Raw genomic sequence first — 19,470 nt, forward strand, 5'->3', positions numbered from 1 at the left:
GGATATATATGATACAATTCTTGTATAATGGTTTTTAATCTAACAAACCAACTAAACTCTAATTCTAATATTTTACTTGTAGATTATTTTGCAGGCTGTGTAGCTGTATCAATAATCTATGTATAAAATGCATTTTGTTTCTAATGCCTTTTACACAGATAATTGATATGACTATCTACATAAAATACAAAGTAATATACAAATAAAATATAATTGGGAGTAAGATATATCATTGAATAACAGTATCTATAATGGCTAGTGTTCAGGTCCTGCAGCTAGAGTGACTGGGTTTGATCAGCTCCCAATCTTGCTATTTTTGTAATCTTGGAAATCTTTTAACTCTGCTGTGTCCCAATTTCTTCATCTCTAAAATGGGGATGATGATAACAACACCTACCTCATAGGGGTAGTGAAGAATACGTTAATTTATCTGGAAAGTAAGAGTAATGCCTTCGATATTGTAGCTTTTCCAATTAATTATTTTTCCCCTCACATGATATGACCATCCCTTATTTAATTAGCTGTGGCCTGAGATTAGGATTATGTGGTACAAGCATGTTTGCCTAGGTATGTGCCTTCATCACTGTTGAGAAGCAAATCAAAAGAAATGCAGGCAATGACAGATGTGCCTTATATAGACAGGTGAAACAGAAACAAAATAATTTGTCCAGTTGGGGAAAGATGCTATTATGTAATTTCATGTATATAAATGTCACATGTCTGATAGAATAATACCTAAGGAGATATATTTTTTCTTTAAAAATTACACTGACAGAGCTATATTATGTCTTAACACTTCATATCTGAAATTTCCTATTTCAATTTATCATATATTTATTGAGACTCTATTGTGTGTGAAACACTATGTGAGAAGACCATAAAGGAAGCAAAAGAAGAATATATTAATAGGTATAATTCAAGATTATAAAAGTATAATCATGAAAATTTTGCAAAAGAAAGTCTGCAGTTTTTACTAAATAATTCTAGGAAAATCTTAAACATTTCAAGGCATAATTTTTCTAGTTCTTTGATCTCCTTTTAAGCACCTTAGGTTTTTTTTTTTGGTGCTGCGGGCCCGAGATTGAACACGGGACCTCATGTGTGGAAAGCAGCTGGTGCTCAACCAGTGTGCCACATTGGCTTCCCTGAATTGGTTTTTTTAGTTTGTTTTGCTTGTTATTTGTTTTTGTTTTTTAAGGAGGCACCGGGAATGGAACCCGGGATCTCCTGTGTGGGAGGCAGGCATGCAACTGCTTGAGCTACATCTGTTCCTGTACCTGAGTATTTTTAAAGAAGAGAACTTATGACTTAAAACTGAAGTTATGGTTTTAGTCTAATTCCCTACAAATGAGCATGTCCAATTATGTTCAGGGTCATTTACAGGTCACCTGTAGCTTAAAAAGGAATACAAACAAACACAGTGCTTTAATTGATTTATCTCATTAATTCAGTGAGGTGGACCAATGAGAAAATTTTCTCCATTTTACAGATGAATAAAACTGAGGCTCAGAGGATAGCAGAGGCTCAGTCACATAACAAATACAGAGTATAGCCCAAACTTAAACACAGGAATCCTGAATCCAAGCTTGAGATTCTTCTCACTTATTCAACAGCAGCCCATACTGTCACGGAAGAGACCAGCTACCAGTGTATTAGAGTATTCCTGAGCTAAGAGTGATTCTGAAATCCAGGTTCCTATTCACTTTTCCTTTTGATTATTTTGCCTTTGGACTTTCAGGCCCACAGCCGATGACATATAGATTGAGGGTGAAAGAAAGTAAGTCTGGTAAAAATAAAAGGGATCCAGATTGTGACCAAAACAGTTTTAATTCCTTTGCCGCTGAGTGAAAGAGATTTAAACTTTTCATCTGGATATATATTAAATATAGGTTTGGCATGTACCAAGAAGAAACTTTGCTCTTATAACATTTATAAATATTATTTCATCTGGTTTGTTTTTCCTTCTCTCAAGAACACAGAGAGAGTTGTTTGAAGTACTTGACCCTTACATGCAGTGTATAAATTAATTCATGTTATTACTTCACTTTCACAGCTGAGTTGTCTTGTAAATAAAACTTTTTCCTTTTTAAAAATGAAGCCAATCCTACAGTTCCCATAGGTCTTATATCGCTTACAGCATGCTATGCTTCATGCATTGACCTGGAACCCAGGAGAGTTTATGCACAATTGGTGAATTAAACCAGAAATAATTTTCTGTGGCATAATGTCACCACTTCAATGATGAAAAAAGTTCATTAATTTCTTTTGCATTTAATTAGATAAACATTTAATTGAATTCTTTCAGAAGTAAAGTTTGATAGACCATTGTTTAGATTACTTGTGCTGTACAGAGTGCAACTATATTTCTCATGTAAACTGTGTTACCATGAAGTTACCTTTCTATATGTGTATATGTATCAGTCTTTGATTTTTCTTTATCTTTTTATGTGTAATGTTTCTCATTAATTTTGCTAGAAAGAAACATTAGCCTCCTGAGGAGAGATTCTTTACCTTTAAATAATGACATATTTTTTGCTTCAAAGCTTTAGAGGACGATTAACTATGAGGACTTTCTCTGGATAAATCTCATCATCTTTACCCAGCTCCCGTCGTCTTTTATAGAGTTACCAATCTTCTTCCCTACCTTTGTCTCCTTCTCAGATTGCCCCTTTATTGCCTGTCACCTAATACTATGTATTTCTCAAATATTTTTTCTTTCCCTGGTCATATTTTCAGTGACACACCTGACTTCAGAATTTCAGCTCTTCACTTCTAAGATGATGTTTTCCAGGTCTACAGCTCCTGCCCAATCTGCTGTCTTCAGCTGCAGTCCTGCATAGCCACTGTCTGCACATAGCCTTACATAAAGACCCATATCTTCCATGTGCAAACAACTGTGGCATTCTTGATATTTCTTACCATCTGATACAAATTTTCACCAAATTATTAAGACTTTAGATATATCTTTTGAATCCAACATTTTTTCCCATTCTTGTTATTTCTTTTGAAATCTTGAATATTTTCCACCTGAACTGTCCCAAAACTCCTCTCTTTTCTTTTTAAATTATTCACATTGTCATAAGGGAGTTTTACTTAACAAATTTAATCATATCTCTTCCATGTGACAAGCCTATATTAACTACTCCTTCCCTTGTTTTTATAGTACTTAGCTTAGCCTATATATTTTCAGTTTTAAGTCCTCCCCCATCAGATCTTGCATCCAATCATTTAGGGCCTTTCACTTTGCTAGCCTCCATCAAGAAGATATATCTTTGGAAATTCTGTTCTTTATATCTGAAATGCCTGTTGAACTTCTCACTACTTGTCTTTTAAGACTCACTTCAATTGTAACTTCCTCTAAAAATTACACCAGTCTCATAGGAAGCATTGATTGTTTTATTAAGACCTTAATCTACCCCTTTGTAGCACTTATCACATTTCGCTATAATTATATGCTTCCATACCTGTCTCCCATACTGTGTAGTAAAGGAAAATCACATTTTCTTCCTTTTATTCACCACCACTTAGCTTAGCATCTAGCTTAGAATATGATAGGTCCCCAATTACTGACTAAATGAGTGAGTCAATTAATGTGTCCCACTCAGCACTCAAATTAAATTTTCTGATTCCTTAGGATAGAGAAAAAAATAATCTCTTAAGACTACATTAGATTCTTAAAGGACTTTTCTTATCTTCATTTGTATGACTTGGAGGTCTGTTTGTGTGCTTGTTTCAGTCTACCTATTTATGTATTTTTCATCTAACTATATCTCCTTCCATTGTTGCCATATACAATGATTGAACAATGCTGGGAGTACCCAATAATTATTAAATATTATTAAGGTATTGAAACAATTATTAAAGTATTCCAATAATTATTAAATTATTTTTCAAATAATTTATAACCAGAACCAGATTTTGTATCCAGAAGTAATCTACTTGACTATGAGAATGACATGCCCTTCTCGTACTTATTCAAATATTATATAATGACCAGTATACATAATAATCATTAAACTATGAAAATTATCTACTCATAGTAATAAAATGGAAGAAAATAGTTTTTATCAGCAAGTTTTTAAAGGTTTTATACATTATTTCTATAAATATTGTGTAAGAAAAAAGCTTCACTAGACAATGTTAAACAGGCAAGAATGACTTTATTCATAACTCTCATGGTAGATGGAAGAGAATAGAATGCAACTCCATGGACACAAAGGATAGCAAGTTTTTTTAGATGGCTGCAGTAGGTTGGTGAAAAAGCACCTGAGGGTGATGGGCATTTGATCACTGGAAGGCCTGGCGAGTAATTTACTGAGGTTGAAATTAGGATCGCTTGGTCCTGAATGTTTTCCTTTGAGGTAATTAGACCACCTGGAGTTTGTCAGGACCAGGAGGGAGGAAAAGGGAGATAAGGATATACCTAGTTAGGAGTCTCTCAGGTACCTGAATGGTGTAAAAGCCTGGGTGAGCAGGAGGCCAAGGGCCTGGAGTCCAGAGGATGCCTGTCTTAAAGATTAGTTAAGCTAAGGGGAAGTAAGGGCAGTTATGGCCAATACCTTCAACTACAAAGCATTTAAGAATGCTTGCCTATCTAGAATTTCTTAAATTTGGAATTTTATTCTCAAAAGTATGCTTCATACTTTCTGCATCCGAACTTTTGCAATCTCTACCTATTGAAATTTAGCTTGTTCTTGAAGGGAGGCTTAAATTCCACCTTTATAATGATGTCCACACTAGTGGTCCATGCTGGAAGAAATATGCTTACTAATTAAGTAATGCTTTTGGAACTCATTGTGCATTTTCCTACTTTTAAATTTTTTATATGCTTGTAAACTTTTTGAGGGAAGGCAGCATGTTTGCATCTTTTGATCCTAAAGATTATGTGTTAAAATGCCTTATACATAGTAGGCCCAAAGCAATAATTGTTGATACAAGAAGCAACTGAGTAAGAGCTAGATAGCATTGAGGGAATTATGATGCACTCTTCCTTCTCGTTGCATACCCCGGCAGCATAATGGCACTCTGCTGTGGTAATTTGTCTTTGATGTGGTGCATTTCCTGTCTGGGAAGCTTGTCTTCATCGACCCTGAGACTTACTACCACTTATCACTAAGTTGTGTGTTTTGGTTTACTGGTAGTACATTCTTAAAATATGAACAGTTTTTCTGTGTATTTCATAGTTTAAACTTTAGACCAAAATTTTTTTCAGATTGTGGTAGTTGGACAGCAGCTGTTTACTGGTAGTGTGAGATCTGGCAACTTGCTAAACCTTTGAAGCTCTTTCCTCATCTACAAAAGGTGGGTGATAAAATCTCTCTCATTAGGGTTGCTGCAAGTATGGAATGAAATGTACATGGAAATTACTTGGCTCATACTAAATATTCAGGACAAGACAGATTCTTTCTCCCAATTATGCAACAGATAAAATTTTCTTAGCCCAAAACCAAATAGCATAATGGAACACAAAATTTAACGTAATAGCTCCATGACTTTAATTTTTGAAAATTATTGTGTTGCTGGACTATATATGCTTTTAATTTTCAATAGAGACTTTTTTCATAATAACTTTTCCCAGAATTTACTTCTAAAGTCAGAATCTTTCCAGGTACCAGTTAAATGTTGATGTAGTTTTCTGATAAGAAGATCAAATGGTTAAAATCAGTGTTTTTCATTGTGTCTATCAAATTACATATTTAAAATCATAAAATATATTACATGTGTTTCAAAGTCAAATAGCCAGAATATTTGTCTTTATATCATATTTTATTTTTCAATAAGGAGATGTGTGTGCCTACATATTAACCGCATAGGCACTCTTAGCTTATTTTTGGCTAAAAATACAAATTTGGAAATGGTTCAGAAGAGTTTTAGCCTCAATAGTAAGGTGGAGATGGATAGAAATATGATTTCAAGTGTAGTAGATTTGTTTCCTGAGTAGTTTGACATGCTGACATGCCACTAGATTATTTATTTTTTTTAAATAATCATATACTCTATTTTTAGAGAAGTTTCAGATTACAGAAAAGTTACATCAAAAGTGTAGGGTAGGGAGTGGATGTGGCTCAAGTGGTTGAATGCCTGCTTCCCACATGGGAGATCCTGGGTTCAGTTCTCAGTGCCTCCTAAAAACATAGCAAAAAACCAGACAAGCAAGAAAGCAAACAAACAAACAAACAATAACAACTCAGGGTAGCTGACGTGAGTGGCTCAGTGGTTGAGCACGGGCTTTCCTTATATGAGGTCCCAGGTTCAATCCCCAGCCTTGGTACTTTAAAAAAGAAAAAATAATTACCTCCATCTACTCACGTATACATTTTCCACTATTTTTCACATCTTACATTAGTGAAGTATATTTGTTACAATTGATGAACTAAATAAAAGCATTGCTACTAATCAAGATCTATAATTTATGGTTTATACTTTGTGCTGTACAGTTTTATAGGCTTTTTTTTTTCTTTTTTTCTTTATTGTTTCTAAGGAAACTTTAGATTACAAAAATGTTACATAAAAATATAAGGGTGTCCCATATGCCCCACCACCTCCCTCTCCCATACTTTCCTACATTAACAACATCCTTTATTAGTGTGGTACATTTGTTACAATTGACGAACACTTATTGCAGCATTGCCACTGTGAATTATAGCGTACATTATAGTTTATATCCTGTTTCACACAATTTTGTAAGTTTTGACAAAATATATAATAGCCTGTATCTGTCATTACAATGTCAGGTAGGACAACTTCAGTGTCCTGAAAATGCCCCCATTTTACACCTATTTTTCCCTTTCCCCTTAGAACCTCCAGTAGCCACTGCCTCCACATCCATGATAAGAGTTCTTCCATTGCTGGAATAACAATACGTCTATAGTAGAATAATAGTAAATGTATGTTAGTTCACTCTTCATTCCTCAGTCTTAAGGATTTGGGGATGGTGATGCCCATTCTGTTTCTAATTGAGAGGGACTTAGATCCTGTGGGGCAGATGGATGGAACTATCTTGCTTGCAGTTGCAGACCCTTTCTGTTCCTCGGGATGGGTGTTGTCTGTTGTCATCACCTTGTTAGTTGTCTTGGATGAGTCCAATGAACTGGAGAGTAGGTGTTTCAACTCTGCTGAGTTATAGGCGTTGCCAAATGTATAACGTCATGTATCTGTCATTGCAAATGACAGTTCCATACAGAACAATTCTAATGCCCTAAAATGCCCTGTGTTCTACCTATCCATGCCTCCTCCTCCCCTCTGAACCTCTTGTAGCCACTGTCGTTATATAAATTTACAAGTTCTTCCATTACCACATGATAATCCACAATAATAAATTCATATTGGTCCATGGTTTCCCCCCACCTCCTCCGCCTTTTATTTGCTTATTCCCCAGTCTTGAGTTATTTGGGATGGTGTCTGCTCTGACTGCTGTGGATTGAGAGGGTGCTTAAATATGATGGAACAGATGGAAGGAGCTATTTTGCTGGCAGCTGTCAATTCTTCCTGATTTGGGAGATGCAGCTTGCCCATCATCATCATTTTGTTAGTTGTCCTGGACATGGCCAAAGAACTGGAGAGTGGGTTTTGGCCACAACTCTCCTGGGATTCAGGGCACAACCGGCATATGAACAGTCCAAAGATTTAAGTCTGTGAGACTGATATTTAATGGGTATAATGATAATTATAGTTTCAGAGAAAGGGATAGAAGAATTATGAGTAGGAAATTTATAAATGTGTATTTCTGTTATATTGGGGAAAAGATTATCATATATTTCTAAATAGGGTCTGCTGAAGGTGTGTTAGTTTCATGCGCCTGTGTGTTTTGCCTATAGTGATCATATCCCCCTGTGGATATTTTAGGTCTTGCTTACTATGTCAGTTAGTGATATCTGCCTGAGACCTGCAAAAGTGTAACCTCTGGAATGATGTTCCATTCCACTTTGAAATCTCTTAGCCGAAAAATCTCTTTTTTATTTAATGCTTCCCCCTTTTGGTCAATGTCTGTTTCCACATGCATTGCTGGTTGGTGCATGGCAGAAATCCCTCAGTGCCAGGGAGGCTCATTTTTTGGGACTCATGTCTCACGTTGGGGGGAAAAGATTATTTTATCAACTGTTACTAATAATTGGATTTATTTTCTTTCTGAATTTGGAGTTATAGCTCATTCAAAGATAGGAGCTCTTCTGTTACTAGAATGGGCCTCTGGGAAGAAAACAGATTCTACTCTGTGCTTTTGTTTGCAGCAAAATATCAAATCAGTTACCTACTGAAGACAAATTTCAAGCATTCTGAGACATCAAATTTTGACATAGATTTAAACATCTTTTAAGAAAAGTGAATTGATACTGGACTCAACAATATGATGCAATATTGTATTTAGATTCAGAGAGCCATTGGGAAATACTATGGTTCATGCTCTGTTATCTGTCATTATACACCTGCCTCACTGACCCATTTAAAACATGCATTGGATGTTTACATGTTTCAAGAATGCTCTAGAAGAATGTGGTGGGGAGAGTAAATATAAAGAAAATCTGGTCCATGCTCATAAGGAGCTTAAATTAGTGTGTGTGTATTTGTGTGTATGTTTGTATATGTGTATGTGTGTGGGGGACTAAATAAGTAAATAAATAGCTGTAATACAAAATGAACTATAAAGATCATAAAAGAGAGAAAGAGAGAGAAAAAGAAAAGAGAAAGAAATCGGGAAATGAAGAGGTCACATTTTCATGGGAACATATCAGTTTCTGTAGGTAGGATGAGTGAAAGACATACTAGCAGAGGGAAGACTGGAACCTGAGCACAAAGACCAGGAAGAAGAGATTGAATTAATTTAACATCATTGTAGACTATGTAAATGGGAATAAAGCAGATTAAATCTAAATGCTGGTATAGCAGTTTGATATGGTTATGAATTCCAAAAACAGATATTAGATTATGTTTGTAATCTGGTCTGTACTGTGGTGTGATTAAGTTATGATTAGGGCTTTGATTGGGCCATGTCATTAGGGTGGTGGGGACTCACAGATAAAAGGCATCGCAAAGGACAGAGTTGAGGGTTTTCTGATGTTAGAGTTTTGATGTTGGAGTTTGATGCTGAAGTCTTAATCTGGAGCCCCAGAAAATCACCACACAGAGGAAAGAGAAGCAAGCCCCGGGAAGAGCAGACCTGAGCCAGGAGAAGAACACAGAGGAATAGAGACGGCTGCTTAGACATGGCAGAAACCCCAGGGAGAGAGACAGAGCCATTCACCTGATAGTCTACAGCTGAATTTGTGGAGTGAGGCAAAGCCTAGAGAGGCTTATAGTCTACAGCTGACCTTGTGGAGAAAACAGAGGAGCTGAGCCCAGAGGAACCCAGGAAACCTGAACCCTCACAGATGTCAGCAGCCACCTTTCTCCAACAGGTGGAAATAGACTTTGGTGAGGGAAGTAACTTATGCTTTATGGCCTGGTAACTCTAAGCTCCTACCCCAAATAAATACCCTTTATAAAAACTAACCAATTTCTGGTATTTTGCATCAGCACCCTTTTGGCTGACTCATATGGCTAGGATTTGGTATTTTACTTTTTGGCACATTTTAAAAAGTGATTTAAGATTTGTGTCTTCTAGAAAAGTAGAAAAGATGTCTACCCCAGATTTTCTTGAGGTTCTTTAAACTAGCCTAGATTTCTCAACCTCAATGCTATTGCTATCTTGGACTGATTAATTCTTTGTTGTGGTGGGGGAAGCAGTTCTCCTATACATTTTAGAATATTTAGCAGCATCTCGTGCCTTTGCTTTGTGCTGGGACTACTGTGAGGCATGGGAGGCACCTAGGGTACAATATTTAGGGAGATGCTTATTCTCGGCATCATATAAAATGTTGATATTGCCCTTGCATGATCCTGAGAGTGAGTCCTTAAATTTTGAGACCTAGGCACTCTTGCTTCACTATAATCTAGGCACTCGCCTCCATCCACTGAAAACCAGTAGTACCCTCTTGCTTTTTTGCAACCAAATATATCTTGAAACATTGCCACAGGTCTTCTGGAGGACACAATTGCTTCTGGTTAAGAACCTTTGCAGCCCAACCAGAATAACTCAACATATTTCTTTTTTATCTGTAAAATTCTAAGAGGAGTTTTCTTAGTTCAAATCAGAGTAGAAATCAGTGTGCATTTTTTTCATTTGCCTTTTTTTTTGTACTTAGGGTAGCAGCTAGATACAAATATACTTTGAACAGTGCATGACTGACTGAAATCCACTTGAGGAGTAAGGGTTTGAAGAGAGAGAGCTGTGGAAAGAAACTTGTGAGTTAATGGGCTGATGGGCATTGGCTTCAGGGAAAGAGAAAGACTTACATGAAAGTTATCTAACAGTGAGGAATCTATCCTGCCATTAATACTATGCCTGGCTTCTCTTTTTGGTTAACGATTTATTGTGCTATTTATATTAGCTAAATTTAAATTCTACCCTAATCTATTCTTTTTTCTAACAGGTTTTCAAGGGTCTAGTGGGAACTGAGGGGCAGGCCTTAGGCTCTGAGGGAAGCTGTGCATTTGGGAAACTACAGCTTGTGTAGTGTGGCGGCCAAAATTAAAACTACATCAGACTCCAATGGGCTACTAGCATATTGGTTAGCATGGGATCAAAAAGCCACATCATATTATATGTGGTCCTTTTTCGTGGTAGAGTTAAATAAGGGTGATACTTTTACTTAATGTTTAGCGATAGGATTTAATCCCCAAAATACAGGTGTCTCATGTTAATAAATGGTGTTCAAGACATTTTGTGGCATTTACTATAAAACTTGGCACATGGTAATGGCAACAAATTAAACAACTAAGCTTAATAGCTCATTTACTTCTACCAAGCAGTGTATATTATTTTGACATTTAATGCTCAATAACCCTTTGTGATGGTTAATGTTATTACTCCCTTTTTATGGCTATGGAAACTGAAGCTTAGCCAAGTTCTTTGACTTGCCCACAGTTGCATGGTTAGGGTTGCTTAACAAGGTCTTCCAACTCTGAGTCCATATTCTTAAATATGACTTTAGGGCTGCCTGTAAATGACTTTGTAGACTGTGTAAAGCACAATTCCTATGGCACTCTGCATATGGTGTGCATTGGGAGGGCTTTGAGACTTTACTGGTAGGTATAGAATACGGGCCAAACGAATGCTAATGCTTTTAAGTGTTATTCATCTTTAAAATTGTATTCTTTTTAATGGTATGCAGTGGGCAGTGGAAAGTGGACAGTGATTTCTTTTTTCTGCAGAGACATGCCTAAATGTAGATTACATTGAGGAAAGATTGGAATTAAACTGAAGCCTGCTCATTGCCTGTTATGGTTTCCACATTGTTGCTGGTTAATGAAATTTAGGAGAATGAAACTAACGCCTTAGAACTACTCCTTCAGCTAGTCTTAGTGAAATTGTATAATGCCACCAGAGTTATTTTTCTGAGGCCTGAGGCTAGAATATTTTCTCACCATTATTTATTATTGTCATGGAACCATTAGCTTTTGCCATTAGAAACTATACTATACTAAAGGTGTTACAGCTGGATGTATGTGCTCCAAATTCTCATTACATGCTGCTGACCTCTCCCTATAAATCTCAGTATAGAGTTATCAGCTTTCTTCTTGTTGGTCCTAATTGGAAAGTTCTCTGCTATATCCAGGTACAAAATGTACTATCAGAGCTTGAATTTCTGCCCCTTATTAACATTGCCTTTGTGACTTATATCCTCAATTCTGTTTCCATTGGAAATCTGGATGGAACAAATTCCTCAGTTTTATATACAAAGTGAACTTATGGTAGACCATTTTACAAATCATGCAATGCAATAAATGAGATCGCAGTGTAATATTTTTGCTGTTAGAGAATGTTAAAATGTTCTTTGCTATACAAATTAAGTACTCTCATACCATTTGTTTACCTAATGAGACTAAATTCATGAATAATTTTTACTGTTTGAAAATCCACATGGAAGGTGTATACACTAGCAAATTCCATGAAGGTTTTATAAAGAGTTGTGTTACAATTTCCTAAAACCTACCTACGCTTCAGACTGATTCTACTTTGGTGAGATTTCTTTTGTGTAAGGAATGATGTCAGCAAGATGGCAGAATGAGAAACTCTCAGGTCCCATTCCTACACAGCAGAAAAACAGTAGAAATGGGTGGAACCATCTTTATCAGGGCTCTGGAATTAAAGAGTTGCAGTAACTGGGTGAGTGCCAAATCAAGAAAAAGGCCACTTAAAGATAGTAGGAAAATCTTGTGGCACCTTTGCTGGCCCTTCCCCTGCTTCCTCGCCTGCTTGGTGCAGTGTCAGCACACACTCCCAGGGAAGGTCCCTGGCCTTGGTTCCAGAAGGAACAGAGTAAAATATTTATGTGCATATAGGAGTACATGGGGGGAATATTTCCAAAGTTAGTTAGGACACAAAGTATTAAAATGTCCAGATTTCACCAAAAACTCACAAGGCATACAAACAATCACTGAAAGATGGCCCACTCAAAGTAATAGAATAAAGCAACAGAAACTATCAATTAGGAAGAAAAAGCTTGGAACATACCAGACAAAAACTTTAGAAAAGCTGTCAAAATATTTTATAGTGACCAATCATTTCCATCTCTTTGTCTCCTTATGGATTCCCTATTCTTATATCATTCTCTTTCTCTGTTTCCTCTTTTCTTTATGACTTACCATTCCCTCAGAAATAGAAAGTTATCCTATTGTCATGGTTATTGGGTTTTATTAAGTTGCCATTAGTTCCTAATTTTGTCTTTGTTTTGTAGGAAATGTAATTCTAGACAAAGAATGTTAAAAATGTAGTCTTTAACAATATTGTCATGTCTGTTGTAGTCCAATTGCTTAATCACCATTTTCTCTGAAAAAATTATAATTAATAATGCCATATATCAGACAAATGCTAATCTGTCTGCAGATACTATATCAATGCATTCTTTCAACAATATATAAAGCATTCTTATTTTAGAGATAGTAAAACTTTGCTTTTGAGAAGTTAACTAAATTTTCCAAGTTGACCCAGCTATAGAGGTTGACCTAGGACTCAAAGACAGATTTGTCTCACTCTAATCATCTAAAATATCTATAAATAATTTTTATATCACTGAGAAATATTTCCTAAATATTTTCTTCAGTCCATCAAATATAATTCTATACTATATTTTGTTTTAGTTTCTCAGCTTCTAAAACAAATACCATATCTTGACTTAAAGAAGGGGAATTTATTGGTTCACTGTTTCAGAGGCTAGAAGGCTTCTTCCTCCTGGGGTCAGTATCTTCTTGGCTTTTCTGTTTCATGGCAGTGCACATGCAGGTTTCTTCTTTCTCTTCTAGGTTCCATTGACTTCCATCTTTTGTCTGCTTGCTGTGTATTCTCTCTCTGCCCAATTCCCTTTGCTTATAAAGACTTAGCGATATTGGTGTAAGGCCCACCCTTAATCAGTTTGGGTACACCTTAACTAATAACATCTTCAAAGATCTTACTTACAAATGGGTTCACTCCCACCGTAACAGGGGTTTGGACTGGAGCATGCCTTTTGTGGAGGGCATGATTCAATCACTAACTCAACAAAAGGGAATTTATAATTTCCTCTGTGTTCTTAACATATGCCTTTTGGGGGGCATTTCATGATTACAGCTTTCATGTCCTATAAAAATTTTGGTGAGTATCCCCATTTTGTTATTTGAAATGAAATCTTACAACTTGAATGCTTTGGGCACTGAAAGAAAGGATGTTTTGGAATTTTAATTTTCTAAACTTTGTGGTTACTTTTTTGTTTGCTACTAGAAAATAAATGACTGAGATTCTGAAAAAAATAATGTGGTACTGTTCCTAAAATAGTCTTGCATGCTAACTACCCAAACAACAGTAGATTCACTGCCGCCTTTGGCTACTAAAACCATTTATCATGCCAAGTGTTTGCAGTTGTGTAGGATTGCCTTAAATTATTTTTTTACCCATTGATGGACAGATAAAATGAAAGTTGTTGGCAGTCCCTATCAAAAACAAGTGCTACCATGTATTAACAACTGAGAATACCCACCTTTCATCTTGACAACCTGAGATAGAGCCTGATATTTGTAATGTTTTTTTCCAGAAAAAGCAAACCAACAAAAAGAATATTCTGGTGCTTTAGCAAAGTTCCCTCAGGAACATTTAAACTAATGTGCCGGCCTTTGGGAGAGGAACTACATGTATGAAAAATGACTAGGTTGTACAAATTGAGAAGTTAAAAAAGGTTTCTAATTGAACAAAACATTTAACGCATCTATATAGAAATCTTAAAAAATACATACTTTTATATAAACACATATATAACTTGAAACAATCTTTTATAAACTCTTTAAACTTTAATTTCTGTCTGTAAAATGTGAATGTAATAGCTGCCAGGATATGTTATAGTGAGAACTGCCTGAAATAGTACATACAGAGCATTTCAACCTGGGTAAATCTTTCCTGTCTCTACCCCTCCTATTAGAGAGACTTTCCCTGATTACATTAGCCCAAAAAAGCTATTCTTTCACCCCTTATTCCCATGATGTTTTAAAATTTAATTTATACAAACCATCCTTTTCAGTTTGTCTGTTTGTACAGGGTGGGGCATTTTTTGTGTGTCCATTTTTTTATCAAGTCCTCAAAAGTCTAGTCTTGTTCCTGGTTGACATTCATTCATTCATTCAAAAACATTTCTTAGAACCTGCTTTGTTGGTGATGGGGACACAGTGATGAATGAAACACCAGGACCCTGCCTTGATGAGATAGTTGTTGTATTAGTAAATGAATGTTTTAAATGAACACAAATTTGCTCTATAATTTACAATTGTTTGTTGGGCTATTGTTGTCTATATATCCAGAATAGAAACAAAAGCTATTCTTTTGTGGTTTTTAAAAAATTTTTCTCCTTTTACTTTTAAGTCAATCATTTTAGTAAGATTAAAGACAACATTTTGCAAAAAAACCCCACAACAGAATAGCTTTTGTTTTATTATCTATCACTTGTTCTTTCTCCTTTTGTGAAAAGAAAGCAAATTCTGATGCTGTCTTACAACCTGAAGCCTTTATGAACATTATGGATAGTGCCTTCCAACTGTATTTCCATTCCTTTTTGCAGTCTTTATGTTCTTTATTCCTAGATGTCACTATTAAAGGAGTTTAGAGCTGTCTTTGGTGGGAAGATATTATAATAATGTTAATAACTGACCATTTTAGAATTTCAAGACACTATCCATGTGATCTGAAACCCTGAATAAAGCCCACAAAGCAGAAGGTTCCTTATGTTTCTTTATGTACTGCTGTTTAAGAGAAAAAAATTTGAATTTACAGATTTAAAAATTTATGTTCATTTTACTTTAAACACAGTCTAATAAGTTAAACCCTTTCCTAAGCATGGATATTTTGTGAACTGAATTGGGATTTTTCAAAATAAATCTGCTGTCTTCGCATTTACTATAGGAATATGCTGTCCTTTGTTCCTGTGCGTCACACTGACCCTCAGGCCTAGAGTGCCCTTCCTCTTGTTCTTTTAGCTCATTGACTATTCCTCATCTTGAAGGCTTGCCCCAAATATCACTTTTTCTGTGATTCTGTCCCTTGTCCTTCATACCCCCAGACTGGGTTGGACATCTTAAGTGTTTTCATAAAGCCTTATACATTTTTATTGTACTTCTTACCTCATTTTCTGTAATTACCTATTTCTAGGTTTGCAATTCTAATTAGACTGAATCCTTTGATACTAGAAATCCTATTGTGGTCATCCTTTACAGTAACTCCACAACCCAACATAGCACCTGGTTTATAGATGCTGCTCGGTAAAATGGTGCATGTATGAATGGATGAATAAATGTGACAGATTAAGATTGGATCTGCTTAAGGACAGGGCTTCCAGAAAGTGGAAGACAATTCAGAGATGATGGCTTTTAACACAGTGATATCAGTTAAAGTTATTGAATAGAGTGACAATAATGAAATGAAAATCATTGAAGTAGAGATAGCAGTTTAGACCAGTGAATTGAACTAACCATGGATTAAAATTGTGATTATGGTGATCAGTTGAGATAGATTCCAGAATAGTTGTGAATAATTCAGAAAGTGCTGAGTAAAGAATGCTGAAATTTAATTGAAAACAATTTGTGGAAAGGGCTTATAATAATTGGGAAAATAGGCCTAAGGAGTGCTGGAAAGTTCATAATTTAATGCTGTAAATTATTAATATCAATGGTTTATCCCTGCTTACATAGGATCAAAATGGACTTTTGTTGTCAATTTTTTAAAGCCCTTGGATAATTTAGATTAATATAATTAACTTATACGTTACATAAAATAATAAATTATATTGCTTACAATATTAAGATCTTACTCCATGCCATGCACTATGCTGTGTATTTTTATTTGCATTATCTCTAATACTTCAATTCTGCAGAACTATTATACACATTTTACAGAACACTTATCTTCGATCATAGAACTAGTAAATATCAGACCTGTAAGTCCATTCAATTTAAATTCAAAGTCGATGCTTTATTATATCACACATGCTATGTCCCAGAGACTCTCTAAAATGTGTCTGTTTTCAGCATTAGTTTAAGTGATAAGTGTAAAGGTATATGAATTTAGTTCTCTTTCATAGTCATTTATTCATTCCTCAAACTTTATTGCCGGTCTAGATACTTCACCAGGTACTGAATATACAGTACATCCCCATGCCCTTGTGGAATTTATAGTGAATGAGACAAGCATAAGAAATAAAAATAAATATATAATAACATTTTTGATAAACGATAGGAAGGAAACTTCACTGCCTTTTGTTAAGTAGATTACAGAACAGGGTTTGTGTGTACTTACTTCCCTGTGGGCAAATGTAATTAGATTTACAATATAGTTTACCGTAACCTAAGTAGATGCTTAAAATAGCTTTAGATAAGTGGTACCACTCCTGTGTAATCAAGCTGAACAGTTTGAAAACATAAGTCATTCAGCAGCCTTTCTACAACTCAGGGAATTTGGTGAATTTTTTTGGAATTTTTGAAGAAAATTGTGGTGTTACTCCTGACAGGGTTTTCACAATTAAGCAAATGTCATATCTGTATTTCAGATTTGGAAAATGACTTTGGAACTTCCTTAATGATGACTTACATCAGTTCAGAAAAAAGCATAAATATCCATGGAGATGATTATTACAGTGCCTTTTAGAAGCAGTACCTGTACTGCTGAAACTCTAAGATTGTGTGAGATTCTGAACTAGAAATGCAGAAAGAGCATTTGATAAATTTATTTGACTTTAGATGTTGATAGCATTTGCCATAGATCTAAATAAAAGTAAAATAGGATAATTTATTTCATGTAGAACTTAATGAATCTGGGTGATCAAATAAAATAAAGCCCAAAAAAATGCAAAGAAAGGAAAACTGTGCAACTCTGCCATGTATTAGTAACAATCTAGGTCATGGCTTTAATGCAGCTAAATGGAAGTCACCTGCCCATGGTTTATAAAATCCTAAATTTCAGATTTAGAAGTTAACTTAGGCCTGCATTATAACTGGTGTTTAAGGAAAATTCAGAAAAATTAAAGTGAAAGGTATCTGTTTATTTGATTTATTGCCAACAAATGTATGTTGTAACTTGACCTCTGTTTCCTTCCACCCCTTTAAAAATCTCTTCAGAGACAGGCGAATAAATTGGTAATTTCTTAACAGTTGGGGAAAAATATCTGAAAATCAGAAATGCTTAAGACTCAATTTCTTGACTGTCAGGTATCAGTTAAAATGCTGTTCATGAAGTAAGTGTAAAAATGTATGTGAAAGAAGTTAAGCAAGAAATCCAGTATCTTAATTGAAACACATTATCATCTATCAACTTATTATCAAGTGGCCAGGTGAGGGCAAGCTGGGTGACCAGGAAGGGGCTTCCCTCCACCACTGGGCCAGGGAGAAAGAATGAAGGGCTAATAGAGATGCAGAGATATGCATAAATAACCAAGAAACTCTGGGAGTTCATCCCAGATCTGAAGGTTTTCATTTTCTTTGTGACTAAGAAGCCAGGTTAAACCAGAGGGATGACTGGGAGTGGTTAAGGAACTTGAGGAGAGGAAAAGATGTCAGAACTATAGTGGAGGGGAGAGGAAGATAGCAAGAGGTATGTGAAGAGCTTACTCGGAAGGCATTGAGAATGGTGTTTAAAATTGAAATCTGGGAAACGGACTTGGCCCAGTGGTTAGGGCGTCTGTCTACCACATGGGAGGTCCGCGGTTCAAACCCCGGGCCTCCTTGACCCGTGTGGGGCTGGCCCATGCGCAGTGCTGATGCGTGCAAGGAGTGCCCCCACACACAGGGGTGTCCCCCGCGTAGGGGAGCCCCACGCGCAAGGAGTGCGCCCCGTAAGGAGAGCCGCCCAGTGTGAAAGAAAGTGCAGCCTGCCCAGGAATGGAGCCGCCCACACTTCCCATGCCGCTGAAGAGGCCAAAGAAACAAGACGCAGCAAATAGACACAGAGAACAGACAACGTGGGGGGAGGGGGGGAATTAAATAAATAAATAAATCTTTAAAAAATAAAAATAAAATAAAATTGAAATCTACAGATGTTTAGTGGCATCATCTGCATAGTTAATTCTTTTTCTCCCAGCTCTTCTCTTTACTGTGATTGCCTGTTCCATTCTGAGCTCGGGATCTTCAGGTTCCTTGCAGGAAGACAAAGGTATGAAGGACTTAAGAATTTTAGTGATCATAGCGAATTAATGTTGATTGGTAACTTTTAAAATGTTCTAGGACTTGTGCTTGGAACTTTATGTGTTTTACAGCATTTCTTCCCTTCTTTCCTATGAGGTATAAACATTATTCCTAATTTGTAAGAAAGAATTGAGGATGTAGTTAATTAATTGCCCAGATATATTGTACAAGTAAGTAGCAGAATGAAGACAAACCTTGCACCTTAGAAGAAATGGAACTTAGGAAGGGGCTAATAGTTGGGAAGAAGATGCTAAAAGTCCAAGGACTGGAAAATTGAAAGGATATTCTAGAACAGGGTTGACGGAAATGAAATTCAGAATACATAAATGATGGGAAATTATAACTTGGAAGCAGATTCCAATGGTAGAAGCATTCAGATTGAGTGGTTAAGAGGTTTCTCATGAACTTATGAGGCTGAAGAGTTGGAAATAGGTTACTGAAATGAGAGTGGGAGTGGAGGACACAAATTCTATGGCTAGGTTATTGGATAGCAGTACATGAATAATGATTACTAATATTGATTATAGTGGAACTTTGTAATGAAGAGAAATGGATTTTGAAGAAATGACCTGAAAGTTGATGAGTCCAAGTATTCAGGGTGATATAGTTTGATAAAATGAACCTAAATTACTAGAAGATGGAAAAGTAATGATATGAAAGCCACAGAGTGGAAATAGGACTATGCTGGGTCTCTGCCCTGGATTTATCATGTGGAGGTAGTAAATTAGCACATGTTCAAAGGAA

At 36.0% G+C, this 19,470-nt stretch overlaps 1 protein-coding gene across 4 annotated transcripts in view; it reads left to right on the forward strand.

Moving 5' to 3' along the window:
- Positions 1 to 19,470, forward strand: part of SLC16A7 (solute carrier family 16 member 7) — a 209,704-nt gene that overhangs the window by 22,082 nt on the left and 168,152 nt on the right. The window contains exon 2 of one of the 4 annotated variants that reach the window (XM_004467665.5): positions 18,623 to 18,694. The exons of the other annotated variants lie outside the window; for them this stretch is intronic. The gene's annotated coding sequence lies outside the window, so the exon portion shown is untranslated. The remainder of the gene's footprint in view (positions 1 to 18,622; positions 18,695 to 19,470) is intronic. 4 annotated transcript variants of the gene reach the window in all.

The sequence above is a fragment of the Dasypus novemcinctus genome, chromosome 12 (assembly GCF_030445035.2).
Source record: "Dasypus novemcinctus isolate mDasNov1 chromosome 12, mDasNov1.1.hap2, whole genome shotgun sequence".
Taxonomy (NCBI): domain Eukaryota; kingdom Metazoa; phylum Chordata; class Mammalia; order Cingulata; family Dasypodidae; genus Dasypus; species Dasypus novemcinctus.